Source organism: Pseudophryne corroboree, chromosome 9 (genome assembly GCF_028390025.1).
Source record: "Pseudophryne corroboree isolate aPseCor3 chromosome 9, aPseCor3.hap2, whole genome shotgun sequence".
Classification (NCBI taxonomy): domain Eukaryota; kingdom Metazoa; phylum Chordata; class Amphibia; order Anura; family Myobatrachidae; genus Pseudophryne; species Pseudophryne corroboree.
Genome location: NC_086452.1, coordinates 446,838,903 through 446,853,467, shown reverse-complemented (window position 1 = coordinate 446,853,467; position 14,565 = coordinate 446,838,903). Strand labels below are relative to the sequence as shown.

Below are 14,565 nucleotides of genomic sequence, written 5' to 3'. Positions count from 1 at the left end.
GACAGACCTGTACCACGAACCTGAGGTACTCCTGGTGAGGTGGGTAAATGGGGACATGGAGGTAAGCATCCTTGATGTCCAGTGACACCATAAAATCCCCCTCTTCCAGGCTTGCAATAACCGCCCTGAGCGATTCCATTTTGAACTTGAACTTCCTTATATAAGTGTTCAAGGATTTCAAATTTAGAATGGGTCTCACCGAACCGTCTGGTTTCGGTACCACAAACATTGTGGAATAGTAACCCCGTCCCTGTTGAAGGAGGGGAACTTTGATTATCACCTGCTGAAGGTACAGCTTGTGAATTGCCGCCAGTACTACCTCCCTTTCTCTGGGAGCAGCTGGCAAGGCTGATTTGAGGTAACGGCGAGGGGGAGTCGCCTCGAACTCCAGTTTGTATCCCTGAGATACCACTTGTAGAAACCAGAGATCCACCTGTGAGCGAACCCACTGGTCGCTGAAGTTCCGGAGACACGCCCCCACCGCACCTGGCTCCACCTGTGGAGCCCCAGCGTCATGCGGTGGACTTTGTGGAAGCAGGGGAGGATTTTTGTTCCTGGGAACTGGCTGTCTGGTGCAGCTTCTTTCCTCTACCCCTGCCCCTGGGCAGAAAGGAAGCGCCTCTGACCCGCTTGCCTTTCTGAGGCCGAAAGGACTGTACCTGATAATACGGTGCTTTCTTAGGCTGTGAGGGAACCTGAGGTAAAAAAGTCGACTTCCCAGCTGTTGCTGTGGATACGAGGTCCGAGAGACCATCCCCAAACAATCCTCACCCTTATAAGGCAAAACCTCCATGTGCCTTTTAGAATCAGCATCACCTGTCCACTGCAGAGTCCATAATACTCTCCTGGCAAAAATGGACATTGCATTAATTCTAGATGCCAGCCGGCAAATGTCCCTCTGTGCATCCCTCATATATATAAGACGACGTCTTTTATATGCTCTATGGTTAGCAAAATAGTATCCCTGTCGAGGGAATCAATGTTATCTGACAGGGTATCAAACCAAGCTGCTGCAGCACTACACATCCATGCTGAAGCAATTGCAGGTCTCAGTATAGTACCCGAGAGTGTATACACAGACTTCAGGATAGCCTCCTGCTTTCTATCTGCAGACTCCTTTAAGGCGGCCGTATCCTGAGACGGCAGTGCCACCTTTTTTGATAAGCGTGTGAGCGCTTTGTCCACCCTAGGGGATGTTTCCTAACGTAACCTATCCGTTGGCGGGAAAGGGTACGCCATTAGTAACCTCTTAGAAATCACTAATTTCTTATCTGGGGAACACCACGCTTCTTCACACAATTCATTTAACTCATCAGATGGGGGAAAAGTCACTGGCTGCTTTTTCTCCCCAAACATAATACCCTTTTTTGTGGTAACCGGGTTAATGTCAGAAATGTGCAACACATTTTTCATTGCCGTAATCATGCATCGGATGGCCCTTGTGGACTGTACATTTGTCTCATCCCCGTCTACACTGGAGTCAGACTCCGTGTCGACATCTGTGTCTGCCATCTGAGGTAGCGGGCGTTTTTGAGCCCCTGATGGCCTCAGACGCCTGGGCAGGCGCGGGCTGAGATGCCGGCTGTCCCAAAGCTGTTACATCATCGAACCTTTTATGCAAGGAGTTGACACGGTCGGTTAATACCTTCCACATATCCATCCACTCTGGTGTCGGCTCCGCAGGGGGCGACATCACACTTATCGGCTCCTGCTCCGCCTCCACGTAAGCGTCCTCATCAAACAGGTCGACACAGCCGTACCGACACACCGCACACACACACAGGGAATGCTCTGACTGAGGACAGGACCCCACAAAGTCCTTTGGGGAGACAGAGAGAGAGTATGCCAGCACACACCAGAGCGCTATATAACAGAGGGATTTACACTAATACAAAGTGAATTTCCCCCCAATAGCTGCTTATATCACCTTTTGCGCCTAAATTTATGTGCCCCCCCTCTTTTACCCTTCTCGTAGTGTATACTACAGGGGAGAGCCTGGGGAGCGTCCCTCCAGCGGAGCTGTGAAGAGAAAATGGCGCTGGCTGTGCTGAGGAAGATAGCCCCGCCCCTTCAGCGGCGGGCTTCTCCCGCTTTTTTGATAATATTTATGGCGGGGGATTAGGCACATATACAGTTTATAACTGTATTATGTGCATTTTGCCAAAAAAGGTATACATATTGCAGCCCAGGGCGCCCCCCCCCCCCCCAGCGCCCTGCACCCACCAGTGACCGGAGCGTGTGGTGTGCTGTGGGAGCAATGGCGCACAGCTGCAGTGCTGTGCGCTACCTTATTGAAGACCGGAGTCTTCAGCCGCCGATTTTCTCCTGGTTCTTCCGTCTTCTGGCTCTGCAAGGGGGACGGCGGCGCGGCTCCGGGAACGGACGATCGAGGTCGGGCCCTGTGTTCGATCCCTCTGGAGCTAATGGTGTCCAGTAGCCTTAGAAGCACAAGCTAGCTGCAAGCAGGTAGGTTTGCTTCTCTCCCCTAAGTCCCTCGTAGCAGTGAGTCTGTTGCCAGCAGATCTCACTGAAAATAAAAAACCTAACAAATACTTTCTTTTCTAGGAAGCTCAGGAGAGCCCCTAGGGTGCATCCAGCTCTGGCCGGGCACAGATTCTAACTGAGGTCTGGAGGAGGGGCATAGAGGGAGGAGCCAGTGCACACCAGATGTAGTACCTAATCTTTCTTTTAAGAGTGCCCAGTCTCCTGTGGAGCCCGTCTATTCCCCATGGTCCTTACGGAGTACCCAGCATCCACTAGGACGTCAGAGAAAGATAATTATAAGTGCAATCACCTAATTATTCAGCATGTGACACAGCAGTCACAGAAGAAACATAAATAGGTTTTAGGAATAATATATGTGGGAAAATTAATGTATGCCACATACCATCACAGATGGATTTACCTTGTACCTGAGCTTAGAACAGGTCACCAGTACGGCCGTACCAGATTAGCTTAATGCCTGATTCAATTTATACTGTAGGAGACAGCGTGTAATTATGGCATAGTAGCAGACAAAATGACATATCAGAAGGATACCAGCTCCTCCTAGTTAACCCCTCTGGGCCACAGAAAAAAAAAAAAGGGGGGGGGGGGAATATGAGGGGAAAGGGGAAGGTTCGTATCACAGCAGGTTATGTATAAACCTGCAGGGAGTGCTCATGACATTAATATACTGCATAGAGCAGTACGGATGATGTAATGGTTAGCATTACTGCCTCACAGCACTGAGGTCATGGGTTCGATTCCCACCATGGCCCTAACTGTGCGGAGTTTGTATATTCTCCCCCTGCTTGCGTGGGTTTCCTCCGGGTACTCCGGTTTCCTCCCACAATCCAAAAATATACTGGTAGGTTAATTGGCTCCCAACAAAAATTAACCCTAGTGTGATTGTGTATGTGTGTAAATGTGATAGGGAACATAGATTGTAAGCTCCACTGGGGCAGGGACTGATGTGAATGAGCAAATATTCACTGTAAAGCGCTGCGGAATATGTGTGCGCTATATAAATAACTGGTAATAAATAAAATAATAATAGAGCTCTTGTTGTAAGGCTGATTGGAAGGTAGTTGCTGTAATAAACAGTTGTTTCTTAACAGATTCATCTGTAAGGCTGTAATTTTCTGGCTTAACAGCCATTTGACACTATCTTATCCTGCAACAGTTTTCATATAGAACTCTGAACATTAGAGACATCTTATACAGGTTCAGCCTCCTTGTTGCGATTTAAGAAACAACTGTTTATTGCAGCAACTACCTTCCAATCAGCCTTACAACAAGAGCTCTATGCAGTATATTAATGTCATGAGCACTCCCTGCAGGTTTATACATAACCTGCTGTGATACGAACCTTCCCCTTTCCCCTCACATTCCCCCCCCCTTTTTTTCTGTGGCCCAGAGGGGTTAACTAGGAGGAGCTGGTATCCTTCTGATATATGTCATTTTGTCTGCTACTATGCCATAATTACACGCTGTCTCCTACAGTATAAATAGAATCAGGCATTAAGCTAATCTGGTACGGCCGTACTGGTGACCTGTTCTAAGCTCAGGTACAAGGTAAATCCATCTGTGATGGTATATGTCATACATGAATTTTCCCACATATATTATTCCTAAAACCTATTTATGTTTCTTCTGTGACTGCTGTGTCACATGCTGAATAATTAGGTGATTGCACTTATAATTATCTTTCTGTGACCGCCGTGTCGCATGCCGATTAATCAGCTGTTGATTAATAAGGTGATTGTACGCATTTAATTCCCTTTTGGTGACCGCCGTGTCACATATTGATTTATCAGCTGATTGCACGTCAATAATAAAGAAAAAAAAAAATTTCTTAGGCATAAGGCAACTCCATTTGTGAGGGCATGTGGTATATATGAATTTTTCCCACATATATTATCCTTAAACCTATTGATGTCTCTTCTGTGACTGTCATGTCACATGCTGAATAACTGATTAAGTGATTGCACATATATAATCAACTTCAGTGACCACCGTGTCACATGCTGATTAATTAGCTGATTGCATGTAATCTCTTATGTTTGTAACCCGTGTGTTACGAATTACATATGCTCTTTATCCCCAACATATAGTAGCCACATGGCATATATTTGAAGTGACCAAAGAGAGGAGCCTAATAATTGCGGTCACACTTCACTGGAGATGCCCAATCTCTTCTGAACTTGAAAGCTAAGCAGTGAAAGGCCGGGTCAGTACTAGGACGGGAGACCTCCTTTGAACACCCTGGTACTGCAATAAATTGGCTATTGGACACAGTGGCACTCAACTTTATGCTATCCGACATTTGGATTCGCGTGACCAATGATTTAAATTCTCTGCGTCTATAAAGATCCGTAATGGATATTAGCAGAATGAATGATGGTCATGCATTACATAAGAGATACTATGCAGGATCATGGTGACAAAAGCACCACAGAATTCTATTTCCGGCAATTTGCAGATTGTGATATTTGAGATCACGAATAATTTAATTCATCCATATTTTCGCTAAGCTATTTTGTTCACATATGGTCACTCATAGAACCTAATTTTCACTAATTAAATTGTTCCTATCAGTATTTTACAAATTATACTTTAACCTCTGAATTAGAGTGCTCCCACAAAAGTCTTTTTTCCAATATCTCTTCTTGGTCCTTTGTACTTCATATCCTTCCTGTGCCTGCAACCTAACCACCATTCTAATCCCAATACCTTACCTCCCCCCAGCAGCAGGGAAAGTAAAGCAGGAAAAGCGGTCACCCTGAGTGGCAGATGGAATGAACTGCAAGTTACAAATATAGACAGAATATAAAACAAATGAAAAAGTATTTTACAGGATTTACTATAAAAATCAGTCACAAGTGAGTATCTACATATATTCAGATGTGATAGAAATAATAAGCTGTACACAACTGGTTTTAGGGAGATGTAAAATAAATCAAACCAAAGCCTAACAACATTATTAATGTTATAGGCCCTACACACTGGGCGATATGACCGAAAGATATGAACGATCTCGTTCATTAATGTTCTTCAGTGAGGAGGCACAAGCGATGAACGATGCGCAGCCCCACGCTCATTCATCTCTGGTGCCCCGTCGCTTGTGCATGCAAGCCAATATGGACTATCTGGTCCATATTTGCCTGCACTGCTATGGCGCCGGAAGGAGTGAAGAAACTTCACTCCCCCCGTCACTGCCCCCCTGCAGCCGGGTCGCCCGTTTCCCCCGTCGAGCAGCTCGGCGGCAGATCGTGCTGTGTGTAGGGCCCATTAGAAAGCATTAAAACATGGTTGATTAAAAGGTTTCTAATACAGGATTGCATTATTATTTTTTTCATTAAGACATTACCGACCCTGGTAATGTTATACTTGGTGTTTTTAGGTTACGTAAAAGGTCACTAATTACATTGTTAGGCCCAGCATCCAGAACATGCGGTGAGTAGACCCCAGAAGAACACATTTCTACCCACTTTGTGGTACGCATACACTCTATGTTACTACTACTACTTCTAATTTTACAGTGAACGGGTATTAGGCTGGAATCCAATATTGTCTGTGTGCGCACCATTTCATGTTACCAAACCAATGAAATCAGTATTTTATGTCATTTATTCTATAGCATCCTAATCCATAATCCCACACTAAGCATTTCACCAATATATTTCTTCCATCCCTACAATTGAAAAAATAAGAATTTACTCACCGGTAATTCTATTTCTCGTAGTCCGTAGTGGATGCTGGGAACTCCGTAAGGACCATGGGGAATAGCGGGCTCCGAAGGAGGCTGGGCACTCTAGAAAGATTTATGACTACCTGGTGTGCACTGGCTCCTCCCACTTTGACCCTCCTCCAAGCCTCAGTTAGGACACTGTGCCCGGACGAGCTGACATAATAAGGAAGGATTTAGAATCCCGGGTAAGACTCTTACCAGCCACACCAATCACACCGTACAACTCGTGATACTATATCCAGTTTGACAGTATGAAAAACAACTGAGCCTCTCAACAGATGGCTCAACAATAACCCTTTAGTTAACAATAACTATTTTACAAGTATTGCAGACAATCCGCACTTGGGATGGGCGCCCAGCATCCACTACGGACTACGAGAAAATAAGATTTTACTTACCGATAAATCTATTTCTCGTAGTCCGTAGTGGATGCTGGGGACTCCGTCAGGACCATGGGGATTAGCGGCTCCGCAGGAGACAGGGCACAAAAATAAAGCTTTAGGATCAGGTGGTGTGCACTGGCTCCTCCCCCGATGACCCTCCTCTAAGCCTCAGTTAGGATACTGTGCCCGGACGAGCGTACACAATAAGGAAGGATTTTGAATCCCGGGTAAGACTCATACCAGCCACACCAATCACACCGTACAACTTGTGATCTGAACCCAGTTAACAGTATGACAACGTAGGAGCCTCTGAACAGACGGCTCACAACAACAACCCGATTTCTTTGTAACAATAACTATGTACAAGTATTGCAGACAATCCGCACTTGGGATGGGCGCCCAGCATCCACTACGGACTACGAGAAATAGATTTATCGGTAAGTAAAATCTTATTTTCTCTAACGTCCTAGTGGATGCTGGGGACTCCGTCAGGACCATGGGGATTATACCAAAGCTCCCAAACGGGCAGGAGAGTGCGGATGACTCTGCAGCACCGAATGAGAGAACTCCAGGTCCTCTTTAGCCAGGGTATCAAATTTGTAGAATTTTACAAACGTGTTCTCCCCCGACCACGTAGCTGCTCGGCAGAGTTGTAATGCCGAGACCCCTCGGGCAGCCGCCCGGGATGAGCCCACCTTCCTTGTGGAATGGGCCTTGACAGATTTAGGCTGTGGCAGGCCTGCCACAGAATGTGCAAGTTGAATTGTGCTACAAATCCAACGAGCAATCGTCTGCTTAGAAGCAGGAGCACCCAGCTTGTTGGGTGCATACAGTATAAACAGCGAGTCAGATTTTCTGACTCCAGCCGTCCTTAAAAAATATATTTTCAATGCCCTGACAACGTCCAGCAACTTGGAATCCTCCAAATCGCTAGTAGCCGCAGGCACCACAATAGGCTGGTTCAGGTGAAACGCTGACACCACCTTAGGCAGAAAATGAGGACGCGTCCGCAGTTCTGCCCTGTCCGAATGGAAAATCAGATATGGGCTTTTATACGATAAAGCCGCCAATTCTGACACTCTCCTGGCTGAAGCCAGGGCCAGTAGCATGGTTACTTTCCATGTAAGATATTTCAAATCCGCCGATTTGAGTGGCTCAAACCAATGGGATTTGAGAAAATCCAAAACTACATTAAGGTCCCACGGAGCCACTGGGGGCACAACCGGGGGCTGTATATGTAGTACTCCTTTTACAAAAGTCTGGACTTCAGGAACTGAAGCCAATTCTTTCTGGAAGAAAATCGACAGGGCCGAAATTTGAACCTTAATGGACCCCAACTTGAGGCCCATAGACAATCCTGTTTGCAGGAAATGTAGGAATCGACCCAATTGAAATTCCTCCGTGGGGGCCTTCCTGGCCTCACACCACGCAACATATTTTCTCCAAATGCGGTGATAATGTTGTGCAGTCACCTCCTTCCTGGCTTTTACCAGTGTAGGAATGACCTCTTCCGGAATGCCTTTTTCCCTTAGAATTCGGCGTTCAACCGCCATGCCGTCAAACGCAGCCGCGGTAAGTCTTGGAATAGACACGGTCCCTGCTGAAGCAGGTCCCGTCTTAGAGGTAGAGGCCACGGATCTTCCGTGAGCATCTCCTGAAGTTCCGGGTACCAAGTTCTTCTTGGCCAATCCGGAGCCACGAGTATCGTTCTTACTCCCCTTTGCCGTATAATTCTCAGTACTTTTGGTATGAGAGGCAGAGGAGGAAACACATACACTGACTGGAACACCCACGGCGTTACCAGAGCGTCCACAGCTATTGCCTGAGGGTCTCTTGACCTGGCGCAATACCTGTCCAGTTTTTTGTTGAGGCGAGACGCCATCATGTCCACCTTTGGTTTTTCCCAACGGTTCACAATCATGTGGAAGACTTCTGGATGAAGTCCCCACTCTCCCGGGTGTAGATCGTGTCTGCTGAGGAAGTCTGCTTCCCAGTTGTCCACTCCCGGAATGAACACTGCTGACAGTGCTATCACATGATCTTCCGCCCAGCGAAGAATCCTTGCAGCTTCTGCCATTGCTCTCCTGATTCTTGTGCCGCACTGTCTGTTTACGTGGGCGACTGCCGTGATGTTGTCAGACTGGATCAACACCGGCTGACCCTGAAGCAGGGGTTTTGCCAGGCTTAGAGCATTGTAAATCGCTCTTAGCTCCAGTATATTTATGTGAAGAGACATCTCCAGGTTTGACCATACTCCCTGGAAGTTTCTTCCCTGTATGACCGCTCCCCAGCCTCTCAGACTGGCATCCGTGGTCACCAGGACCCAGTCCTGTATGCCGAATCTGCGGCCCTCTAACAGATGAGCACTCTGCAACCACCACAGAAGAGACACCCTTGTCCGTGGCGACAAGGTTATCCGCTGATGCATCTGCAGATGCGATCCGGACCATTTGTCCAGCAGATCCCACTGAAAAGTTCGTGCGTGGAATCTGCCGAATGGAATCGCTTTGTAAGAAGCCACCATCTTTCCCAGGACTCTTGTGCATTGATGCACAGACACTTTCCCTGGTTTTAGGAGGTTCCTGACAAGTTCGGATAACTCCTTGGCTTTCTCCTCCGGAAGAAACACCTTTTTCTGAACCGTGTCCAGAATCATTCCCAGGAACAGCAGACGTGTCGTCGGGGTCAATTGAGATTTTGGAAAATTCAGAATCCACCCGTGCTGTTGCAGCACTATTTGGGTTAGTGCTACTACGTCCCCCAGCTGTTCCCTGGACCTTGCCCTTATCAGGAGATCGTCCAAGTAAGGGATAATTAATACGCCTTTTCTTCGTAGAAGAAACATCATTTCGGCCATTACCTTGGTAAAGACCCGAGGTGCCGTGGACAATCCAAACGGCAGCGTCTGAAACTGATAATGACAGTTTTGCACCACGAACCTGAGGTACCCTTGATGTGAAGGGCAAATTGGGACATGCAGGTAAGCATCCTTGATGTCCAGGGACACCATAAAGTCCCCTTCTTCCAGATTCGCTATCACTGCTCTGAGTGACTCCATCTTGAACTTGAATTTTTGTATGTACAGGTTCAAAGATTTCAGATTTAGAATAGGTCTTACCGAGCCGTCCGGCTTCGGTACCACAAATAGTGTGGAATAATACCCCTTTCCCTGTTGTAGGAGGGGTACCTTGACTATCACCTGCTGAGAATACAGCTTGTGAATGGCTTCCAATACCGTCGCCCTGTCTGAGGGAGACGTTGGCAGACCAGACTTTAGGAACCGGCGAGGGGGAGACTTCTCGAATTCCAACCTGTAACCCTGAGATATTATCTGCAGGATCCAGGGGTCCACCTGTGAGTGAGCCCACTGTGCGCTAAAATTCTTGAGTCGACCCCCCACCGCCCCTGAGTCCGCTTGTAAAGCCCCAACGTCATGCTGAGGGCTTTGCAGAAGCCGGGGGGGGCTTCTGCTCCTGGGAAGAAGCTGCTTGGTGCACTCTCTTACCCTTTCCTTTGCCTCGGGGCAAATATGACTGTCCTTTCGCCCGCTTGTTCCTATAGGAACGAAAGGACTGCGGCTGAAAAGACTGTCTTTTTCTGTTGGGAGGGGACCTGAGGTAAAAAGGTGGATTTCCCGGCTGTTGCCGTGGCCACCAAATCTGATAGACAGACCCCAAATAATTCCTCCCCCTTATACGGCAATACTTCCATATGCCGTTTGGAATCCGCATCACCTGACCATTGTCGCGTCCATAAACTTCTTCTGGCAGATATGGACATCGCACTTACTCTCGATGCCAGAGTGCAAATATCCCTCTGTGCATCTCGCATATATAGAAATGCATCCTTTAAATGCTCTATAGTCAGTAAAATACTGTCCCTATCCAGGGTATCAATATTTTCAGTCAGGGAATCCGACCAAACCACCCCAGCACTGCACATCCATGCAGAGGCGATGGCTGGTCGCAGTATAACACCAGTATGAGTGTATATACTTTTCAGGGTAGTTTCCAGCCTCCTATCTGCTGGATCCTTGAGGGCGGCCGTTTCAGGAGACGGTAACGCCACTTGTTTTGATAAGCGTGTGAGCGCCTTATCCACCCTAGGGGGTGTTTCCCAGCGCGCCCTAACCTCTGGCGGGAAAGGATATAATGCCAATAACTTCTTTGAAATTAGCAGTTTTCTATCGGGGTTAACCCACGCTTCATCACACTTCATTCAATTCGTCTGATTCAGGAAAAACTACAGGTAGTTTTTTCAGACCCCACATAATACCCCTTTTTGTGGTACATGCAGTATCAGAGATATGTAAAGCCTCCTTCATTGCCGTGATCATATAACGTTTGTTTCTTCACCGTCGACACTAGATTCGGTGTCCGTGTCTGGGTCTGTGTCGACCGACTGAGGTAAAGGGCGTTTTACAGCCCCTGACGGTGTCTGAGACGCCTGTACAGGTACTAACTGGTTTTCCGGCCGTCTCATGTCGTCAACTGATTTTTGTAATGTGCTGACATTATCACGTAATTCCATAAATAAAGCCATCCATTCCGGTGTCGACTCCCTAGGGGGTGACATCACCATTACCGGCAATTGCTCTGCCTCCACACCAACATCGTCCTCATACATGTCGACACACACGTACCGACACAGCAGACACACAGGGAATGCTCTTATCGAAGACAGGACCCCACTAGCCCTTTGGGGAGACAGAGGGAGAGTTTGCCAGCACACACCCAAGCGCTATAAATATATAGGAACAACCCTATAGAAGTGTTGTCTCCCTTATAGCAGCTTAATATATATCAAAAACGCCAAAAAAAAAGTGCCCCCCCCCCCTCTTTTTTACCCTGTTTCTGTAGTGCAGTGCAGGGGAGAGTCCTGGGAGCCTTCCTCGCAGCGGAGCTGAGCAGGAAAATGGCGCTGTGTGCTGAAGAGATAGGCCCCGCCCCCTATTTCGGCGGGCTCTTCTCCGGAGTTTGTGAGACCTGGCAGGGGTTAAATACATCCATATAGCCCCAAGGGCTATATGTGATGTATTTTTTAGCCAGAACAAGGTATTCTCATTGCTGCCCAGGGCGCCCCCTGCAGCGCCCTGCACCCTCCGTGACCGCTGGTGTGAAGTGTGTGACAACAATGGCGCACAGCTGCAGTGCTGTGCGCTACCTCATGAAGACTGAAAAGTCTTCTGCCGACGGTTTCTGGACCTCTTCGCTTTTCGGCATCTGTAAGGGGGTCGGCGGCGCGGCTCCGGGACCGGACTCCATGGCTGGGCCTGTGTTCGATCCCTCTGGAGCTAATGGTGTCCAGTAGCCTAAGAAGCCAATCCATCCTGCACGCAGGTGAGTTCACTTCTTCTCCCCTAAGTCCCTCGTTGCAGTGAGCCTGTTGCCAGCAGGACTCACTGAAAATAAAAAACCTAAAAACTTTTTCTAAGCAGCTCTTTAGGAGAGCCACCTAGATTGCACCCTGCTCGGACGGGCACAAAAACCTAACTGAGGCTTGGAGGAGGGTCATAGGGGGAGGAGCCAGTGCACACCACCTGATCCTAAAGCTTTATTTTTGTGCCCTGTCTCCTGCGGAGCCGCTAATCCCCATGGTCCTGACGGAGTCCCCAGCATCCACTAGGACGTTGGAGAAATAGAATTACCGGTGAGTAAATTCTTATTTTCTCTGACGTCCTAGTGGATGCTGGGAACTCCATAAGGACCATGGGGATTATACCAAAGCTCCCAAACGGGCGGGAGAGTGCGGATGACTCTGTAGCACCGAATGAGAGAACTCCAGGTCCTCCTCAGCCAGGGTATCAAATTTGTAGAATTTTGCAAACGTGTTTGCCCCTGACCAAGTAGCTGCTCGGCAAAGTTGTAAAGCCGAGACCCCTCGGGCAGCCGCCCAAGATGAGCCCACCTTCCTTGTGGAATGGGCATTTACAGATTTTGGCTGTGGCATGCCTGCCACAGAATGTACAAGCTGAATTGTACTACAAATCCAGCGAGCAATAGACTGCTTAGAAGCAGGAGCACCCAGCTTGTTGGGTGCATACAGGATAAACAGCGAGTCAGATTTTCTGACTCCAGCCGTCCTGGAAACATATTTTCAGGGCCCTGACAACGTCTAGCAACTTGGAGTCCTCCAATTCACTAGTAGCCGCTGGCACCACAATAGGCTGGTTCAGGTGAAATGCTGACACCACCTTAGGGAGAAATTGGGGACGAGTCCTCAACTCTGCCCTATCCATATGGAAAATCAGATAAGGGCTTTTACATGATAAAGCCGCCAATTCTGACACTCGCCTGGCTGAAGCCAAGGCTAATAACATGACCACTTTCCACGTGAGATATTTCAGATCCACGGTTTTTAGTGGCTCAAACCAATGTGATTTTAAGAAACTCAACATCACGTTGAGATCCCAAGGTACCACAGGAGGCACAAATGGGGGCTGAATATGCAACACTCCTTTCACAAATGTCTGAACTTCAGGTACTGAAGCTAGTTCTTTTTGAAAGAAAATCGACAGAGCCGAGATCTGTACTTTAATGGAGCCTAGTTTTAGGCCCATATTCACTCCTTTTTAGAGAAAAACAAACAGAACCCAGAAGGGATGAAATTGTTAGGCATAAAAATGGTGAAACAGAATTGGAGAGGGGGGGATTTTTTCAGAACAATAAACAAAGAAGAGCTTAAATGGATGTTTACATTAAAAACTCTAAAACCGCACGGGCTAAATTTAGACAATGAGGTAAGAACAATTATCACAGGCAAATGACAATATTGTACACGCAGCAGGGACGATAGACTCCACAAAGTACACAAATATAAGTTTTACTCTCACATGTAGGAGAGATTATTTAACCAAGAAGTCCACAAAAATGCCCACTAGGATTAGCCCTAATACGAAATTAAACAATTTTATGTGTATATTAAGCAATATAGCCCTGATATATGAAAAATACAGACCACAATACACATGGACTAACTATTTATCTATATACACATATATTATTCTACTTATTATATTGCATTTAACTTTGACAATTTAACATTTACCCTATCTCTATTATCATTTTCAATTTTATTAATAATATCAATATCATTATTATTATTATTATTATTATTATTATTATCATCAATTCTCACCCTTTCAGTTTAACTACTGCAGTCCATTCTTTTGAGTCACCAAATTATTATTATTTTCTCATTAAACCAATTGCACTGTGTTGTGTATTCAACAATACTGTACAATATTTCCGACAAACAATATTATTTGTTACATACACAATTAGGGACACAAAGGATTAATAGACCAGAACTGGTTTAACTTTTTATTTCAATACATAAATTATTACTTGTTCCCCTTGTATGTAATTTCCCCTTCATCCACCACTACTATTCTGCAAATTTTCCTATCTAATCAACCAGCCCCTCCCCCTTCCGTGTGTTCCCAATATGGAACAATTATCCAAAACCACGCCCGCTGGATGTGGGCATAAAAAGCCCACACTAAAGATGGCGGAAACAGACTCCCTGACGAAGGCCAATACCGGCCGATACGCGTTGGAGCACACACACTACTGCCTTGTTACATTACTTTTCCGATCATCCAACTAACAGAGCGTGAAACTTAAGACGGAGGACAGAGAGAACAAGAGGACGACGAGAGGTAGACGGGACCCGGAGGCACCCGAGACTGGTCACGTGACCCAACCCGGAAGTGCAGGAGATCGCCGGGCCGCGGCCGAGACGGAGAAGACCGCTGGCGGAGGGACGAGGAGACGGAGCAGGAGCGACAAGGTAAGGGACCCTGTAGGAGAGGAGAAGGCGCGGCGGACAGCACCAACTGTGCTAGAAGCAGCCCCTACCTCCCTCTCCAAGACTCATGACTGTTCCCCTTCTGTCCAGGGCACCGTGTTGCGCTCATAGAGCGACAGCAGGGTGGACCAGGGCGTAGAG

At 47.1% G+C, this 14,565-nt stretch overlaps 1 protein-coding gene and 1 pseudogene across 1 annotated transcript in view; one reads left to right on the top strand and one right to left on the bottom strand.

Moving 5' to 3' along the window:
- Positions 1-14,565, bottom strand: part of LOC134958498 (disks large-associated protein 5-like) — a 143,943-nt gene that overhangs the window by 72,112 nt on the left and 57,266 nt on the right. The gene's annotated exons all lie outside the window — the stretch shown is intronic.
- LOC134963574 (5S ribosomal RNA) lies at positions 4,642-4,761 on the top strand (annotated as a pseudogene).